This window comes from Oncorhynchus keta, chromosome 10 (assembly GCF_023373465.1).
Source record: "Oncorhynchus keta strain PuntledgeMale-10-30-2019 chromosome 10, Oket_V2, whole genome shotgun sequence".
Lineage (NCBI taxonomy): Eukaryota > Metazoa > Chordata > Actinopteri > Salmoniformes > Salmonidae > Oncorhynchus > Oncorhynchus keta.
The window spans coordinates 133,233-151,403 of record NC_068430.1 but is presented as its reverse complement, the minus strand read 5'-3'; positions in this window follow the sequence as shown (position 1 = coordinate 151,403).

Below are 18,171 nucleotides of genomic sequence, written 5' to 3'. Positions count from 1 at the left end.
TTTCTCTGTTGTCTATCTGTTGAATTCGATGGCTCCTATGGTGAAGTTGTTGTAAGACCCTGGTTTGTCCACCAGAGGTTGCAATGTCCTTTGTAGTTGTAGAACTTCTCTGGTCTTTTCCATTAAAATAGATACTTCAGACGTTTGTATCAGAGTCTATAGACAAAGTTCCAGGACAACTTTTTACATGCACAGCTGTAGACTGGGAATGTTTCTGGTCTCCTAGGTGAGGTTTTCTTCTGTGGAGATTGAGAGTTTCAGGGCTTCTAACAATTTTGTGACGGTCAGCTGACGCTGTCTGTCAGGCTGGTCTGTAGAGTTTAAACCATTTTGTGACGTTCGGCTGACGCTGTCTGTCAGGCTGGTCTGTAGAGTTTAAACCATTTTGTGACGTTCGGCTGACGCTGTCTGTCAGGCTGGTCTGTAGAGTTTAAACCATTTTGTGACGTTCGGCTGACGCTGTCTGTCAGGCTGGTCTGTAGAGTTTAAACCATTTTGTGTCTTTTCGGCTCACAGTCCATCTACGTGGTCTGGTCTCGGTACACAAAAGTTTCTAACCATTTCAACATGTAGCCACAGCCTCACATCTTTCTGGTATGATATGTTATTTCTTAGCAAGTCCTTTTAAGCACTCTGGCCAAAGGGGACGTTCCATTATGCTGGCACAAACACTGAGCTCACTGGTCGTGGCTAAAATCACATTGCTATCTTCACAAAATTATTCTTATATTTAATCATATAATTTTTTACAACATTTAGATGTAAACCTGATACATAGAATGTGTATGTTTTCAGAGTGTTAACCCACTGTTCCTAGGCAGTCATTGTAAATAAGAATTAGTTCTTAACTTCCATGGGACTGGGGGTCAGTATTGAGTAGCTTGGATAAAAAGGTACCCAGAGTAAACTGCCTGCTACTCAGGCCCAAAAGCTAGAATATGCATATAATTAGTAGATTTGGATAGAAAACACTCGGAGGTTTCTAAAACTGTTTGAATGCCGTCTGTGAGTATAACAGAACTAATATGGCAGGCAAAAACCTGAGAAAAGAATCCAACCAGGAAGTGGGAAATCTGAAGTTTGTAGTTTTTCAACTCATTGCCTATCGAATATACAGTGTCTATGGGGTCATATTGCACCTCCTAAGGCTTCCACTAGATGTTAACAGTCTTTAGAACCTTGTTTCAGGCTTCTACTATGAAGGGGGAGAGAAAGAGAGCTCTTTCAATCAGGTGTCTGCCATGAGCTGGTCACGCACTCTCCCGTGAGAGGTAGAAATGCAATGGAACAAAACTAAAGTGCACAAGGAATTCTCCTGTTGGAACATTATTGAAGATTTATGATAAAAACATCCTAAAGATTGATTCTATACATCGTTTGACATGTTTCTATGAACTGTAATATAACTTTTTTGACATTTTGTCTGAACAAGTGATTGCGCATTATGCAAAACAAAACAAACATTCATTGTGGAACTGGGATTCCTGGGAGTGCATTCCGATAATGATCACCAAAGTTAAGTTCATATTTATAACGCTATTTCTGCCTTTTCTGACACCTTTCTTTCTTTGGAAAATGGCTGGATGTTTTTCTGTGACTAGCGCTGACCTAACAATCGCAAGGTGTGCTTTCGCCGTAAAGCCTTTTTGAAATCTGACACAGCGGTTGCATTAAGGAGAAGTGTATCTATATTTCCATGCATAACACTTATCTTTTTATTTCTTTTTCTTTTTTTTTTCTTTTATCAATCTTTATTATGAGTATTCCTGTAATTTGACGTGGCTCTCTGCACTTTCACCGGATGTTTGTTTGAGACAATGCATTTCTGATCATAACACACATTTCAAATGAGGTTTTTGGACATGAAGATTAACTTTATCGAACAAAACACAACATGAAACTAACATGAAGTCCTGTGAGTGCCATCTGATGAAGAGGTTAGTGATTAAGGTTAGTGGTTAGTGATTAATTTAATCGCTATTTCTGATTTTTGTGAGCCCTCTCCTTGGCTGGAAAATGGCTGTATGGTTTTCTGTGACTAGGTGGTGACCTAACATAAAATGTTTGGTGTGCTTTCGCCGTGAAGCCCATTTGAAATCGGACACTTTGGCTGGATTAACAACAAGTTTATCTTTAAAATGGTGTAAAATACTTGTATGTTTGATAAATTTTAATTATGGGATTTCTGTTGTTTTGAATTTGGCGCCCTGCAATTTCACTGGCTGATGGCCACCGTCCCACATATCCCTGCGAACTGCCTAGTTAAATAAAGGTTAAATATTTTTAAAAGTCCCCCCCCCTGGACCATTCTTAACATTTGGACGTCAGAAATTAATGTTCCAATCTTTGACATTGGCGTTACCTTTTCCGGCCACAACTTGCAGACGTGTTGCTGTGCGTTTTGTTGTACTCATAATATACAGGAGAACGATCGCCTACAAGCCCAGCTTCAGACGCAATCGTTAGGCAAGGGAAATTTAACTCTAGGAAAGGATGAAACAGCGTCTGTGCCACCAGTAAGTACAGATAGTAGGATAAATCCCCTGGCACAGTCCCCACAGCCGGACAACTTTCTCATGGCTTTTGGATGGAAATGCTGTAGGAAAGCTCAACCGGTGTCGCTCATTCAGCCGACAGAAACTTTCAACCGGTTTTCCCCATTAAGCAGCGAGTCGGAGTGGCTTAAGCCTGATGAATTTACTGTGTTAAATGAGGCCTCTCCTCCTGGCTACACTAGTGACCATATCCCCCGTGCATCCCACAAAAGGCGGAGTTGTTGCTAACATTTATGATAGCAAATTTCAATTTACAAAAAAAAAAATGACGTTTTCATCTTTTGAGCTTCTAGTCATGAAATCTATGCAGACTACTCAATCACTTTTTATAGCTACTGTTTACAGGCCTCCTGGGCCATATACAGCGTTCCTCATTGAGTTCCCTGAATTCCTATCGGACCTTGTAGTCAGATAATATTCTAATCTTTGGTGACTTTAATATTCACATGGAAAAGTCCACAGACCCACTCCAAAAGGATTTGAGCCATCCAACATGTCTCTGGACCTACTCTGGACCTACTCACTGTCACACTCTGGACCTAGTTTTGTCCCATGAAATAAATGTTGTGGATCTTAATGTTTTTCCTCATAATCCTGGACTATCGGACCACCATTTTATTATGTTTGCAATCGCAACAAATAATCTGCTCAGACCCCAACCAAGGAGCATCAAAAGTCGTGCTATAAATTCTCAGACAACACAAAGATGCCTTGATGCCCTTCCAGACTCCCTCTGCCTGCCCAAGGAAGTTAGAGGACAAAAATCATTTAACCACCTAACTGAGGAGGAACTCAATTTCACCTGCAATACACTAGATGCAGTTGCACCCCTAAACATTTGTCATAAGAAACTAGCTCCCTGGTATACAGAAAATACCCGAGCTCTGAAGCAAGCTTCCAGAAAATTGGAACGGAAATGGCGCCACACAAAACTGGAAGTCTTCCGACTAGCTTGGAAAGACAGTACCGTGCAGCATCGAAGAGCCCTCACTGCTGCTCCACCAAACTGGAATTCTTCCGACTAGTTTGGAAAGACAGTACCGTGCGGTATCGAAGAGCCCTCACTGTTGCTCGATCATCCTATTTCTCCAACTTAATTGAGGAAAATGAGAACAATCTGAAATGTATTTTTGATACTGTCAAAAAGCTAACTAAAAAGCAGCATTCCCCAAGAGAGGATGGCTTTCACTTCAGCAGTAATAAATTAATGAACGTCTTTGAGGAAAAGATCATGATCATTGGAAAGCAAATTACGGACTCCTCTTTAAATCTGCGTATTCCTCCAAAGCTCAGTTGTCCTGAGTCTGCACAACTCTGCCAGGACCTATGATCAAGAGAGACACAAGTGTTTTAGTACTATATCTCTTGACAAAATGATGAAAATAATCATGGCCTCTAAACCTTCAAGCTGCACACTGAACCCTATTCCAACTAAACTACTGAAAGAGCTGCTTCCTGTGCTTGGCCCTCCTATGTTGAACATAATAAACGGCTCTCTATCCACCGGATGTGTACCAAACTCACTAAAAGTGGCAGTAATAAAGCCACTCTTGAAAAAGCCAAATCTTGACCCAGAAAATATTTATAAAAAATAAAAAAAAACGGCCTATATCGAACCTTCCATTCCTCTCAAAGTGTTTTAGAAAAATCTGTTGCGCAGCAACTAACTGCCCTCCTGAAGACAAAAAATGTATACGAAATGCTTCAGTCTGGTTTTAGACCCCATCATAGCACCGAGACTGCACTTGAGAAGGTGGTAAATGACCTTTTAATGGCGTCAGACCGAGGCTCTGCACCTGTCCTCGTGCTCCTAGACCTTAGTGCTGCTTTTGATACCATAGATCACCACATTATTTTGGAGAGACTGGAAACCAAAATTAGATTGGAAACCCAAATTGGTCTACAAGGACAAGTTCTGGCCTGGTTTAGATCTTATCTGTTGGAAAGATATCAGTTTGTCTCTGTGAATGGTTTGTCCTCTGACAAATCAACGGAGTTCCTCAAGGTTCCGTTTTAGGACCACTATTATTTTCACTATAGTGAAACTATATTTCACTATACCTCTTGGGGATGTCAGTCGAAAACAATGTTAACTTTCACTGCTATGCGGATGACGCACAGCTGTACATTTCAATGCAACATGGTGAAGCCCGAAAATTGCCCTCGCTAGAAGCCTGTGTTTCAGACATAAGGAAGTGGATGGCTGCAAACGTTCTACTTTTAAACTCGGACAAAACAGAGATGCTTGTTTTAGGTCCCAAGAAACAAAGAGATCTTCTGTTGAATCTGACAATTAATCTTGATGGTTGTACATTCGTCTCAAATAAAACTGTGAAGGACCTCGGCGTTACTCTGGACCCTAATCTCTCTTTTGATGAACATATCAAGACCATTTCAAGGACAGCTTTTTTTCCATCTACGTAACATTGCAAAAATCTAACTTTCTGTCCAAAAATGATGCAGAAAAATGAATCCATGCTTTGTCACTTCTCGGTTAGACTACTGCAATGCTTTACTTTCCGGCTGCCCGGATAAAGCACTAAATAAACTTCAGTTAGTGCTAAATACGGCTGCGAGAATCCTGACTAGAACCTAAAAATTTGATCATATTACTCTCCAGTGCTAGCCTCCCTACACTGGCTTCCTGTCAAGGCAAGGGCTGATTTCAAGGTTTTACTGCTAACCTACAAAGCATTACATGGGCTTGCTCCTACCTATCTTTCTGATTTGGTCCTGCCAGACATACCTCCATGTACGCTAAGGTCACAAGACGCAGGCCTCCTAATTGTCCCTAGAATTTCTAAGCAAACAGCTGGAGGCAGGGCTTTCTCCTATAGAGCTCCATTTTTATGGAATGGTCTGCCTACCTACCGTGTGACAGACGAAGACTCTGTCTCAACCTATAAGTCTCATTGGGTCATATGATTGAGTGTTGTCTGGCCCAGGAGTGTGAAGGTGAACGGAAAGGCTCTGGAGCAACGAACCGCCCTTGCTGTCTCTGCCTGGCCGGTTCCTCTCTCTCCACTGGGATTCTCTGCCTCTAATCCTATTACAGGGGCTGAGTCACTGGCTTACTGGTGCTCTTTCATGCCGTCCCTAGGAGGGGTGCGTCGGGTTGAGTCACTAACGTGATCTTCCTCTCTGGGTTTCCCCCCCCCCCTCGGGTTGTGCCGTGGCAGAGATCTTTGTGAGCTATACTCGGCCTTGTCTCAGGATGGTAAGTTGGTGATTGAAGATATCCCTCTAGTGGTCTGGGGGCTGTGCTTTGGCAAAGTGGGTGGGGTTATACCCTTCCTGTTTGGCCCTGTCCGGGGGTATTATCGGATGGGGCCCCAGTGTCTCCTGACCCCTCCTGTCTCAGCCTCCAGTATTTATGCTGCAGTGGTTTGTGTGTCGGGGGGCTAGGGTCAGTTTGTTATATCTGGAGTCCTTCTCCTGTCTTATCTGGTGTCCTGTGTGAATTGAAGTATGCTCTCTCTCATTCTCTTGCTTGCTGCTTGGGGCTTTAGGCTGGGTTTCTGTACAGCACTTTGAGATATCAGCTGATGTAAGAAGGGCTATATAAATACATTTGATTTGATTTGGACTTTTGACGTTAGAGTATTTTTTAGGCAGGCCAAACTCTCTAGACAAAGCATTCCTTTGGTGGATCCTGAAAGGCAGAGAGGGAAAGATCCCTCTAAATTTACGACCAGCTGTTAAGTCATAAAACCAGCCCAACTGCCCCCTCTCCTCTCCTGTGGGCTGTTATCTGTCCACCATGTTCCAAGCTGATCTGGCACCTTTGATCCTCACCAAGGAGAGTCAAATTTCATTTAAGGTGCTCCAAACCTTTTTACTATCATTCTTGATATAATTTCTCAATGTTTCATAGTGGAGTTTCTTATTTTTAATTCAGTTTAGCAACATGATTTCTCAATTTGCAATACGTTTGCCAAGCAGTCGTGCAGCCAGACTTATTTGCCATATCCTTTACCTCTGCCCTTTCAACCATACAATTTTTCAATTCATCATCAATCATGGGGGATTTAACAGTCATTTACTTAACCTTTTTGGGACAGGGGGCAGCATTTTCACTTTTGGATGAATAGCGTGCCCAGAGTGAACTGCCTCCTACTCTGTCCCAGATGCTAATATATGCATATTATTATTAGCATTGGATAGACAACACTCTGACGTTTCTAAAATTGTTTGAATGATGTCTGTGTATAACAGAACTAATATGGCAGGCAACAACCTGAGAAAAATCCAACCAGGAAGTGGGAAATCTTAGGTTTGTAGTTTTTCAACTCCACCCCTGAAGATACAGGGTGATATTAGTTATGTTTCACTTCCCAAGGCTTCCACTAGATGTCAAAAGTATTTAGAACCTGTTTTGAGGATTCTACTCTAAAGGAGGGGCTCATAAGAGCTCTTTGGGTGAGTGGACTGGCAGAGTGCCACAGCCTCATGTGAAAGGTAGCTACATTCCACTTCATTTGTACAGACAAAGGAATTGTCCGGTTGTATCATTAAAGTTTTATGTTAAAAACATCCTAAAGATTGATTCCATACTTAGAAACATGTAAAACTACGGGCTGTAACGGAACTTTTTGAACTTTTCGTCCGACGTTCGCCGTGACCTGAACATGCTTTTGGATTTGTTTACCAAACGCCCTAACAAAAGAAGATATTTGGACATAACTGATGGACATCATCAAAACAAATCCAAACATTTATGGTGGAACTGGGATTCCTGGGATTGCATTCTGATGAAGCTCATCAAAGTTAAGTGAATATTTAAAATGTTATTTCTGAGTAATGTTGACTACCCAATATGGCAGGTATCTTTTTGGCTGCATTGTTGTCTAAAGGCTGTACTCAGATTATTGCATGGTTTGCTTTCGCCGTAAAGTTTTTTTGAAATCTGACACAGCGGTTGCATTAAAGAGAAGTTTATCTAAAGTTCCATGTATAATAGCCGTATCTTTATCAATGTTTATTATGAGTATTTCTGTAAATTGATGTGGCTCTCTGCACAATCACCGCATGTTTTAGAACTACTTAACGTAACGCGTCAAAGTAAACTCCGATTTTTTTTATATAAATATGAACTTTATCAAACAAAACATGTATTGTGAAACATGAAGTCTTATGAGTGTCATCTGATGAAGAAGGTTAGTGATTTATTTAATCTCTATTTCTGATTTTTGTGACTCAACACCTCCACCATTGGCATTTCTGTCTTTTCTGTAGATGTTATAACAATGGATTGCTACCAAGCCAATCAAAAAGGTATTATCTAAGTTTCAGAGATCGTCAGAATATAAATGTCATCGGTTACTAGCAAATTTACGGATACTATTTGGAATTGTCGTGACCGCTTGAGCCTGTAGATTTCTGAACATAACACGCCAACCAAAAGGAGGTATATTGGATATAAAAATAATCTTTATGGAACAAAAGGAACATTAATTGTGTAACTGGAAGTCTTGTGAGTACAAACATCCGAAGATCAAAGGTAAGCGATTCATTTTTTTTTCTGACTTTCGTGACCAATCTACTTTGCTGCTAGCTGTTTGTAATGTTTAGTCTGCTGAGAGAGATGTCCTTACATAAACGCTTGGTTTGCTTTCAACGAAAAGCTTTTTTGAAATCTGACATGCCAGGTGGATTAACAACAAACCAAGCTGTGTTTTGCTATATTGCACTTGTGATTTCATGAAAATGTAAATATTTTTAGTAATTTAATTTGAATTTGGCGCTTTGCAATTCAGCGGATGTTGACAAAATGATCCCGCTAACAGGATGAGTGCATCAAGAAGTTAACACTTTTCTGGGATGCTTATCTTGCTATACATGTAGGAACAGCGCTCTCCACCATGTAGGAACAGCGCTCTCCACCAGCGCTCTCCACCAGCGCTCTCCACCATGTAGGAACAGCGCTCTCCACCATGTAGGAACAGCGCTCTCCACCAGCGCTCTCCACCAGCGCTCTCCACCATGTAGGAACAGCGCTCTCCACCATGTAGGAACAGCGCTCTCCACCATGTAGGAACAGCGCTCTCCACCAGCGCTCTCCACCATGTAGGAACAGCGCTCTCCACCATGTAGGAACAGCGCTCTCCACCATGTAGGAACAGCGCTCTCCACCATGTAGGAACAGCGCTCTCCACCATGTAGGAACAGCGCTCTCCACCATGTAGGAACAGCGCTCTCCACCATGAAGGAACAGCGCTCTCCACCAGCGATCTCCACCATGTAGGAACAGCGCTCTCCACCAGCGCTCTCCACCAGCGCTCTCCACCATGTAGGAACAGCGCTCTCCACCATGTAGGAACAGCGCTCTCCACCAGCGCTCTCCACCATGAAGGAACAGCGCTCTCCACCATGAAGGAACAGCTCTCCACAGAACGCTCTCCACCCAGAACAGCGCTCCACCATGCAGGAACAGCGCTCTCCACCATGCAGGAACAGCGCTCTCCACCATGCAGGAACAGCGCTCTCCACCATGTAGGAACAGCGCTCTCCACCATGTAGGAACAGCGCTCTCCACCATGTAGGAACAGCGCTCTCCACCATGTAGGAACAGCGCTCTCCACCATGTAGGAACAGCGCTCTCCACCAGCGCTCTCCACCATGTAGGAACAGCGCTCTCCACCATGTAGGAACAGCGCTCTCCACCATGAAGGAACAGCGCTCTCCACCATGAAGGAACAGCGCTCTCCACCATGCAGGAACAGCGCTCTCCACCATGTAGGAACAGCGCTCTCCACCATGCAGGAACAGCGCTCTCCACCATGTAGGAACAGCGCTCTCCAAAATGAAGGAACAGGAACAACGCTCTCCACCATGTAGGAACAGCGCTCTCCACCATGTAGGAACAGCGCTCTCCACCATGAAGGAACAGCGCTCTCCACCATGTAGGAACAGCGCTCTCCACCATGTAGGAACAGCGCTCTCCACCATGTAGGAACAGCGCTCTCCACCATGTAGGAACAGCGCTCTCCACCATGTAGGAACAGCGCTCTCCACCATGTAGGAACAGCGCTCTCCACCATGTAGGAACAGCGCTCTCCACCATGTAGGAACAGCGCTCTCCACCATGTAGGAACAGCGCTCTCCACCATGAAGGAACAGCGCTCTCCACCATGTAGGAACAGCGCTCTCCACCATGTAGGAACAGCGCTCTCCACCATGTAGGAACAGCGCTCTCCACCATGTAGGAACAGCGCTCTCCACCATGTAGGAACAGCTCTCCACCATGTAGGACAGCTCTCCACAGCACTCTCCACCATGTAGGAACAGCGCTCTCCACCATGTAGGAACAGCGCTCTCCACCAGAGATCTCCACCATGTAGGAACAGCGCTCTCCACCAGGCGCTCTCCACCAGCGCTCTCCACCATGTAGGAACAGCGCTCTCCACCATGTAGGAACAGCGCTCTCCACCAGCGCTCTCCACCATGTAGGAACAGCGCTCTCCACCATGCAGGAACAGCGCTCTCCACCATGCAGGAACAGCGCTCTCCACCATGCAGGAACAGCGCTCTCCACCATGCAGGAACAGCGCTCTCCACCATGCAGGAACAGCGCTCTCCACCATGCAGGAACAGCGCTCTCCACCATGCAGGAACAGCGCTCTCCACCATGTAGGAACAGCGCTCTCCACCATGTAGGAACAGCGCTCTCCACCATGTAGGAACAGCGCTCTCCACCATGTAGGAACAGCGCTCTCCACCATGTAGGAACAGCGCTCTCCACCATGTAGGAACAGCGTTCACCACCATGCAGGAACAGCGCTCACCACCATGCAGGAACAGCGCTCTCCACCATGTAGGAACAGCGCTCACCACCATGCAGGAACAGCGCTCTCCAAAATGTAGGAACAACGCTCTCCAACATGTAGGAACAGCGCTCTCCACCATGTAGGAACAGCGCTCTCCACCGACCAGCGCTCTCCACCATGTAGGAACAGCGCTCTCCACCATGCAGGAACAGCGCTCTCGACCAGCGCTCTCCACCATGCAGGAACAGCGCTCTCCACCATGCAGGAACAGCGCTCTCGACCAGCGCGCTCTCCACCATGCAGGAACAGCGCTCTCCACCATGCAGGAACAGCGCTCTCCACCATGCAGGAACAGCGCTCTCCACCATGTATGAACAGCGCTCTCGACCAGCGCTCTCCACCATGTAGCTCTCCACCATGCAGGAACAGGAACAGCGCTCTCCACCATGCAGGCGCTCTTCACCATGTAGGAACAGTGCTCTCCACCATGTAGGAACAGCGCTCTCACCACCAGCGCTCTCCACCATGTAGGAACAGCGCTCCCCAACCAGCGCTCTCCACCATGTAGGAACAGCGCTCTCAACCAGCGCTCTCCACCATGTAGGAACAGCGCTCTCCACCATGTAGCACCAGCGCTCTCCACCAACAGCGCTCTCCACCATGCCGGAACAGCGCTCTCCACCATGCCGGAGCAGCGCTCTCCACCATGCCGGAAGCAGCGCTCTCCACCATGTAGGAACAGCGCTCTCCACCATGCCGGAACAGCGCTCTCCACCATGCAGGAACAGCGCTCCACCATGCAGCGCTCTCCACCATGCCGGAGCAGCGCTCTCCACCATGCCGGAACAGCGCTCTCCACCATGCAGGAGCAGCGCTCTCCACCATGCAGGAGCAGCGCTCTCCACCATGCAGGAGCTCTCCACCAGCGCTCTCCACCATGCAGGAGCAGCGCTCTCCACCACGCAGGAACAGCGCTCTCCACCACGCGCTCCACCAGGGAGCAGCGCTCTCCACCACGCAGGAGCAGCGCTCTCCACCATGCAGGAGAACAGCGCTCTCCACCATGCAGGAACAGCGCTCTCCACCAGCGCTCTCCACCATGTAGGAACAGCGCTCTCCACCATGCAGGAACAGCGCTCTCCACCATGCAGGAACAGAGCTCTCCACCATGCAGGAACAGAGCTCTCCACCATGCAGGAACAGAGCTCTCCACCATGCAGGAACAGAGCTCTCCACCGACCAGCGCTCTCCACCATGTAGGAACAGCGCTCTGCAGGAACGACCAGCGCTCTCCACCATGTAGGAACAGCGCTCTCGACCAGCGCTCTCCACCATGTAGGAACAGCGCTCTCGCTCTCCACCAGCGCTCTCCACCATGTAGGAACAGCGCTCTCAACCAGCGCTCTCCACCATGTAGGAACAGCGCTCTCCACCAGCGCTCTCCACCATGCAGGAACAGCGCTCTCCAACATGTAGGAACAGCGCTCTCCACCAGAACAGCTCTCCAACATGTAGGAACAGCGCTCTCCACCATGAAGGAACAGCGCTCTCCACCATGTAGGAACAGCGCTCTCCACCAGGAACAGCGCTCTCCACCAGCGCTCTCCACCATGTATGAACAGCGCTCTCCAACATGAAGGAACAGCGCTCTCCACCATGTAGGAACAGCGCTCTCCACCATGTAGGAACAGCACTCTCCACCATGTAGGAACAGCACTCTCCACCATGAACAGCGCTCTCCAACAGCACTCTCCACCATGTAGGAACAGCGCTCTCCACCATGTAGGAACAGCGCTCTCCAACAGCGCTCTCCACCATGTAGGAACAGCACTCTCCACCAGAGCTCTCCTCCATGTAGGAACAGCGCTCTAGGAACAGCGCTCTCCACCATGTAGGAACAGCACTCTCCACCAGAGCTCTCCACCATGTAGGAACAGCGCTCTCCACCATGTAGGAACAGCACTCTCCACCAGAGCTCTCCACCATGTAGGAACAGCGCTCTCCACCATGTAGGAACAGCGCTCTCCACCAGCGCTCTCCACCATGTCAGGAACAGCGCTCTCCACCATGCAGGAACAGCGCTCTCCACCATGTCGGAACAGCGTTCTCCACCAGCACTCTCCACCCAGCGCTCTCCACCATGTCCACCAGGAGCAGCGCTCTCCACCATGTAGGAACAGCGCTCTCCACCATGTAGGAACAGCGCTCTCCACCATGTAGGAACAGCGCTCTCCACCATGTAGGAACAGCGCTCTCCACCATGTAGGAACAGCGCTCTCCACCATGTAGGAACAGCGCTCTCCACCATGTAGGAACAGCGCTCTCCACCATGTAGGAACAGCGCTCTCCACCATGTAGGAACAGCGCTCTCCACCATGTAGGAACAGCGCTCTCCACCATGCAGGAACAGCGCTCTCCACCATGTAGGAACAGCGCTCTCCACCATGTAGGAACAGCGCTCTCCACCATGTAGGAACAGCGCTCTCCACCATGCAGGAACAGCGCTCTCCACCATGTAGGAACAGAGCTCTCCACCATGTAGGAACAGCGCTCTCCACCATGTAGGAACAGCGCTCTCCACCATGTAGGAACAGCGCTCTCCACCATGTCCACCAGGAACAGCGCTCTCCACCATGTAGGACCAGCGCTCTCCACCATGAACAGACCAGCGCTCTCCACCATATAGGAACAGCGCTCTCCACCATATAGGAACAGCGCTCTCCACCATATAGGAACAGCGCTCTCCACCATGTAGGAACAGCACTCTCCACCATGCAGGAACAGCGCTCTCCACCATGCAGGAACAGCGCTCTCCACCATGTATGAACAGCGCTCTCCACCATGTCCACCATGAACAGCGCTCTCCACCATGTAGGAACAGCGCTCTCCACCATGTAGGAACAGCGCTCTCCACCATGTAGGAACAGCGCTCTCCACCAGCGCTCTCCACCATGTAGGAACAGCGCTCTCCACCAGCGCTCTCCACCATTACATTTACATTTAAGTCATTTAGCAGACGCTCTTATCCAGAGCGACTTACAAATTGGTGCATTCACCTTATGACATCCAGTGGAACAGCCACTTTACAATAATGCATCTAAATCTTAAGGGGGGGTGAGAAGGATTACTTTATCCTATCCTAGGTATTCCTTAAAGAGGTGGGGTTTCAGGTGTCTCCGGAAGGTGGTGATTGACTCCGCTGTCCTGGCGTCGTGAGGGAGTGTGTTCCACCATTGGGGAGCCAGAGCAGCGAACAGTTTTGACTGGGCTGAGCGGGAACTGTACTTCCTCAGTGGTAGGGAGGCGAGCAGGCCAGAGGTGGATGAACGCAGTGCCCTTGTTTGGGTGTAGGGCCTGATCAGAGCCTGGAGGTACTGAGGTGCCGTTCCCCTCACAGCTCCGTAGGCAAGCACCATGGTCTTGTAGCAGATGCGAGCTTCAACTGGAAGCCAGTGAGAGAGCGGAGGAGCGGGGTGACGTGAGAGAACTTGGGAAGGTTGAACACCAGACGGGCTGCGGCGTTCTGGATGAGTTGTAGGGGTTTAATGGCACAGGCAGGGAGCCCAGCCAACAGCGAGTTGCAGTAATCCAGACGGGAGATGACAAGTGCCTGGATTAGGACCTGCGCCGCTTCCTGTGTGAGGCAGGGTCGTACTCTGCGGATGTTGTAGAGCATGAACCTACAGGAACGGGCCACCGCCTTGATGTTAGTTGAGAACGACAGGGTGTTGTCCAGGATCACGCCAAGGTTCTTAGCGCTCTGGGAGGAGGACACAATGGAGTTGTCAACCGTGATGGCGAGATCATGGAACGGGCAGTCCTTCCCCGGGAGGAAGAGCAGCTCCGTCTTGCCGAGGTTCAGCTTGAGGTGGTGATCCGTCATCCACACTGATATGTCTGCCAGACATGCAGAGATCATGGAGAGCGACATGCTCTTGTTATTTATGTTAGTGCAGGATGAGCTGCAAACGGTGGACTTCCTGCTAGGCCACACCGCCTCATACTGTTAGCACCAACTCTGGTTCATAGGCATAGGCTTTCCGCATACAACAGCTGTAGGATCAGCAGAGGCATTCAGGGCAATAAGAGGGACATAAATTAGGTTACTTACATTGTGTCTTCCAACGCCCCCTTCCAACAGCTCGAGCATCTACTTTTAAAGATCCATTTTATCAGAAATAAGTCCCTCACTGTTGCTGCTTGTTATAGACCCCCCCAGCTGTGCCCAGGACACCATATGTGAATTGATTGCTGCCCCCCCCACCCCATCTATCTTCAGAGCTCGTGCTGTTAGGTGACCTAAACTGGTATATGTTTAACAACCCGGTCGTCCTTCAATCTAAGCTATCAATCTCCCACAAATTATCAAGGAACCTACCAGGTACAACCCAAATTCGTACACCCGGGGCACACTCATAGATATTATCCTTACCAACTTGTCCTCCAAATACACCTCTCGTCTTCAACCAGGATCTCAGAGATCAATGACTCATTGCCTGAGTCCGTTATGGGTCCGCGGTCCAACGACCACCCCTCTTCACTGTCAAACGCTCCCTAAAACACTTTTGCGAGCAGGCCTTTCTATAATCGACCTGGCCCGGGTATCCTGGAAGGATCCAATCAAATTGTCTGTCACATACACATGGTTAGCAGATGTTAATGCGAGTGTAGAGAAATGCTTGTGCTTCTAGTTCCGACCATGCAGTAATATCTAACAAGTAACCTAACAATTTCACAACTACCTTGTACACACAAGTGTAAAGGAATGAATGAGAATATGTACATAAAAATATATGAATGAGCGATGGCCGAATGGCATAGGCAAGATGCAGTAGATGGTATAGAGAACAGAATATACATATGAGATGAGTAATGTAGGGTATGGTAACAAGATGCAGTAGATGGTATAGAGAACAGTATATACATATGAGATGAGTAATGTAGGGTATGTAAACAAGATGCAGTAGATGGTATAGAGTACAGTATATACATATGAGATGAGTAATGTAGGGTATGTAAACATTATATAAAGTGGCTGATACATTTACTACATCAATTTTTCATTATTAATGTGGTTAGAGATTAATCAGTGTGTTGGCAGCAGCCACTCAATGTTAGTGATGGCTGTTTAACAGTCTGATGGCCTTGAGATAGAAGCTGTATAACAGTCTGATGGCCTTGAGATAGAAGCTGTTTAACAGTCTGATGGCCTTGAGATAGAAGCTGTTTAACAGTCTGATGGCCTTGAGATAGAAGCTGTTTATCAGTCTGATGGCCTTGAGATAGAAGCTGTTTAACAGTCTGATGGCCCGGAGATAGAAGCTGTTTAACAGTCTGATGGCCCTGAGATAGAAGCTGTTTAACAGTCTGATGGCCTTGAGATAGAAGCTGTTTAACAGTCTGATGGCCTTGAGATAGAAGCTGTTTAACAGTCTGATGGCCTTGAGATAGAAGCTGTTGACCAGTCTGATGGCCTTGAGATAGAAGCTGTTGACCAGTCTGATGGCCTTGAGATAGAAGCTGTTGACCAGTCTGATGGCCTTGAGATAGAAGCTGGAAAACATCTTCTTGGTCCCCGGTTTGATGCACCTGTACTGACCTTGCCTTCTGGATGATAGCGGGGTGAACAGGAAGTGGCTCGGGTGGTTGATGTCCTTGATGATCCTTCTGGATGATAGCGGGGTGAACAGGAAGTGGCTCGGGTGGTTGATGTCCTTGATGATCCTTCTGGATGATAGCAGGGTGAACAGGCAGTGGCTCGGGTGGTTGTTGTCCTTGATGATCTTTATGGCCTTCCTGTGACATCGGGTGGTGTAGCTATTAACCTTATCCCATCAGTGGAGGATGCCTGGTTGTTCTATAAAAAAAACTGCTTTCCACACCATCGTAAGCATGCCCCTTTCAAAAAATGTAGAACTAAGAACAGATGATATTCACTCCAGACTTGACTTAGCCCTTGACCAGAGGAAAAACACCCTGTGGCATACAGCACTAGCATCGAATAGTCCCCGCGATATGCAACTTTTCAAGGAAGTCAGGAACCATTACACACAGTCAGTTAGGAAAGCAAAGGCTAGCTTTTTCAAAACAGAAATGTGCAGCACTAATTCCAAAAAGTTTTGGGACACTAAAGTCCATGGAGAATAAGAGTACCTCCTCACAGCTACCCACTGCTCTGAGAATAAGAAACACTGTCACCACTGAAAAAATCCACGATAATCGAGAATTTCAATAAGCATTTTTCTATGGCTGGCCATGCTTTCCACCAGGCTACCCCAACAGCTCTGTACCCCCCACAGCAACTGGGCCAAGCCCCCCCAGCTTCTGCTTCACCCAAATCCAGACAGCTGATGTTCAGAAAGAGCTGCAAAACCTGGAAACAAATCAGCCGGGCTAGACAATCTGGACCCTCTCTTCCTAAAATTATATGCCACCACTGTTGCAACCCCTATTGCTAGCCTGTTCAACCTCTCTTTTGTATCGTCCGAGATTCCTAAAGTTTGGAAAGCTGCTGCAGTAATCCCCCTCTTCAAAAGGGGGAGACACGCTAGACCCAAACTGTTATAGTTATCTATATATCCATTCTTCCCTGCCTTTCTAAAGTCTTCGAAAGCCAAGTTAACAAAACAGATCACCAACCATTTTGAATCCCACTATGCAATCTGGTTTTCGAGCTGGTCATGGGTGCACCTCAGCCCCGCTCAAGGTCCTACGCAATATCATAACCGCCATCGATAAAATACATTATTGTGCAGCCATATTCGTCGACCTGGCCAAGGCTTTCGACTCTGTCAAATCACCATATTCTTATCGGCAGAGTAAACAGCCTTGGTTTCTCTAATGACGGCCTCGCCTGGTTCACCAACTACTTCTCAGATAGAGTTCAGAGTGTCAAATCAGAGGGCTTGTTGTCCAGACCTCTGGCAGTCTCTATGGGGGTGCCACTGGTACGTAGAAGTAGACTCCACACCCTTGGAGAAGTAGACTCCACACCCTTGGAGAAGTAGACTCCACACCCTTGGAGAAGTAGACTCCACACCCTTGGAGAAGTAGACTCCACACCCTTGGAGAAGTAGACTCCACACCCTTGGAGAAGTAGACTCCACACCCTTGGGTATCTCATTCAAATGCCTTTTTTAGATTCATTTTATTGAGCGATTTCTGAAAATGTAATCCAACACACACACTGTACAGTTTTGTTCAGCAAATTTCAACCAACTGCAACAAATCGGACACATCTGGGAGACACACGGTTGGTTGAGAAACTGCAGCACTGTGTCATGTGACAAGAGTACTTATCTATACAAGACAAGAGTGCAACGCAAATAACACAATTATCGAAGCAAAATGGCCATTCTGCGTACATACACATTGCAGGGCTGCACATGTTTGTGTAATACGAAACTATCGCCATTTTGAGTAGATAATTACGTTCTTGCGTTGCATACTTGCATGAGGTATAAATTAGGCATTAAAGATCCCGTGAAAAAATGTATTTGCTGCAAATAAGTGTTGTATAAAACCCATGACCTATTGTACATACATACATACCCTAGTTCAAAATAACATGGCAACTTCATTTAGTCATTTTATATCGGTACACTGAAATTAAGATTGGCTGGAAAAAAACAAAAAAAACACATTTTTACAGCCATAGTAATCTGCTGTCATTTTCTCGAAGAACGCCTGGCTATGACTGGTTGTTTCCTGGCCTGAACGCAACCACTCAGTAACATTTACAATATTTTCAACGTATGGCAACAAAGGATCAACTTACGGCCCTGATTTTTGGGCCACAACATGATTCAAAACATTTGAACACTTCACTTTCCCTAACATTAAACCCGACC